This window comes from Bos mutus, chromosome X, assembly GCF_027580195.1.
Source record: "Bos mutus isolate GX-2022 chromosome X, NWIPB_WYAK_1.1, whole genome shotgun sequence".
Classification (NCBI taxonomy): Eukaryota; Metazoa; Chordata; class Mammalia; order Artiodactyla; family Bovidae; genus Bos; species Bos mutus.
Window position 1 is genome coordinate 82262795 of NC_091646.1, and position 2864 is coordinate 82265658.

Genomic DNA, 2864 nt, shown 5'->3' on the forward strand with positions numbered 1-2864 from the left:
GTGCACTGGGATGACCCAGAGGGATTGGATGTGAGGGAGGTGGGAGCGGAGGTTCAGGATGGGGAACCCATGTAAACCCATGGCTGATTCATATCAATGTATGGCAAAACCCACTACAATATTGTAAAGTAATTAGCCTCCAACTAAAATAAATAATTTTTTTTTAAAGAATCAACACCGAAACATAAAAATAAAAAAAATCAAAATTCTGAATCTTGGGCAACTGTTCTCTTGTAACTACTTTAGTTTCTAAAAGCAGTTGTTGTCCAAAGCTGGAAGAACTTAAGTCTTCTCAGATTAGCATGTGAATGAATGGAGGAGGTAGACAAAAAATAAAATAAAAAGATGAGGTCCAAAAGGGGAGCAGCCAGATAAGAAAAAGATAAGCAAATAAAAGGAATAGTAATTTATAAGTTTATTACAGCTATAATGCAGGTTATTCTGACTTTAAGGTAGAATCACATGGCATACTGCTGACTCCATTCCTGAGATATTTTGTTGTACTTATCTCTGTTTTATAGATCTGTGCAATCTCTGGCACTAGGGTGTCATCTGGGTTTGAATCACATAGCAGTGAACAAATGGATAAAAAACTTTAGAAATAGTTAAAGCAGGAGACCATTGTGATTTTAGAATATCAAGACAAATGCTGCCATTACTGTTAATATTTGGATGATAGATTATTGTTGTAAATGCAACCTTAGGTGGTTTGAAAGGGTAGTCTGAAGGAAAATGAATTGTCAAAAATACACCACCTTGAAATGGCTGTCATTAGGTCCCATAATTGTGGCTTGCCAATGAAATGTATCATCTCCAAATCGACCTGCGTGTGCTAGAGGGTCACGGGCCAAATCACTAACTTGCTTATTAATCCATTTCAGCGTCCTGGTCTGTGCCATAATCTGGCTCCTCACTCTCTCAGTGGGTGCTCAAAGGTCCTGCAAAAACCCTTGATTATACCAGCATCTGGGAAGGATTGTCTTTTGATCTCCCATCGGCTCTGCCAGATACAGGCGCTTGGTATTGAGGTGGAACTCGTGAGAATCTCAAGGCTGGTTAACAGGAGCTGTCATGCTGCAATGACTAAAGGGCAATTTTGTGCACTCCTCCTGACAGGGGCCGTCTCCTTTCTTCACTTTTTTTTTTTTAAATTTTTAAATTTTAAATTTTTTTACAGTTTTATTGTGCTTTTATTTTTTACTTTTTTTGCTTTATTTATTTATTTTTACTTTACAATATTGTATTGGTTTTGCCATACATCAATATAAATCTGCCACAGGTATACACATGTCCCTCTTCCTGAACCCGCCTCCCACCTCCTTCCCCATACCATACCTCTGGGTCATCCCAGTGCACCAGCCCCAAGCATCCTGTATCCTGCATCGAACCTGAACTGGTGATTCATTTCTTATATATTACACATGTTTCAAGGCCATTCTCCCAAATCATCCCACTCTCTCTCTCTCCCACAGAGTCCAAAAGACTGTTCTATACATCTGTGTCTCTTTTGCTCTCTCGCATACAGGGTTATCATTACCATCTTCCTAAATTCCATATATATGCGTTAGTATACTGTATTGGTGTTCTTCATTCTGGCTTACTTCACTCTGTATAATAGGCTCCAGTTTCATCCACCTCATTAGAAGTGATTCAAATGTATTCTTTTTAATGGCTGAGTAATACTCCATTGTGTATATGTACCACAGCTTTCTTATCCATTCATCTGCTGATGGACATCTAGGTTGCTTCCTTGTCCTAGCTATTGTAAACAGTGGTGTGATGAACACTGGGATACACGTGTCTCTTTCAGTTCTGGTTTCTTCAGTGTGTATGCCCAGCAGTGGGATTGCTGGGTCATAAGGCAGTTCTACTTCCAGTTTTTTAAGGAATCTCCACACTGTTCTCCAGAGTGACTGTACTAGTTTGCATTCCCACCAACAGTGTAAGAGGGTTCCCTTTTCTCCACACCCTGTCCATCATTTATTGCTTGTAGACTTTTGGATCGCAGCCATTCTGACTGGCGTGAAATGGTACCTCATTGTGGTTTTGATTTGCATTTCTCTGATAATGAGTAATGTTGAGCATCTTTCCATGTATTTGTTAGCCATCTGTATGTCTTCTTTGGAGAAATGTCTGTTTAGTTCTTTGGCCCATTTTTTGATTTGGTCATTTATTTTTCTGGAATTGAGCTGTAGGAGTTGCTTGTATATTTGTGAGATTAGCTGTTTGTCAGTTGCTTCATTTGCTATTATTTTCTCCCATTCTGAAGGTTGTCTTTTCACCTTGCTTATAGTTTCCTTTGTTGTGCAGAAGCTTTTAATTTTAATTAGGTCCCATTTGTTTATTTTTGCTTTTATTTCCAATATTCTGGGAGGTGGGTCATAGAGGATCCTGCTGTGGTTTATGTCGGAGAGTGTTTTGCCTATGTTCTCTGCTAGGAGTTTTACATTTTCTGGTCTTATGTTTAGATCTTTAATCCATTTTGAGTTTATTTTTGTGTATGGTGTTAGAAAGTGTTCTAGTTTCATTCTTTTACAAGTGGTTGACCAGTTTTCCCAGCACCACTTGTTAAAGAGATTGTCTTTTCTTCATTGTATATTCTTACCTCCTTTGTCAAAGGTGTCCATAGGTGCGTGGATTTATCTCTGGGCTTTCTATTTTGTTCCATTGATCTATATTTCTGTCTTTGTGCCAGTACCATACTGTCTTGATGACTGTGACTCTGTAGTAGAGCCTGAAGTCAGGCAGGTTTATTCCTGCAGTTCCATTTTTCTCTCTCAAGATTGCTTTGGCTATTCGAGGTTTTTTGTATTTCCATACAAATTGTGAAATTATTTGTTCTAGCTCTGTGAAAAATACCATTG

The 2864-nt window shown here is 38.5% G+C and overlaps 1 pseudogene; it reads right to left on the reverse strand.

Annotated features, from left to right (window-relative positions):
• Positions 1-458: 458 nt before the first annotated feature.
• On the reverse strand, positions 459-899 carry LOC102280400 (ubiquitin-conjugating enzyme E2 D3 pseudogene; annotated as a pseudogene).
• Between the last annotated feature and the right edge of the window lie 1965 nt (positions 900-2864).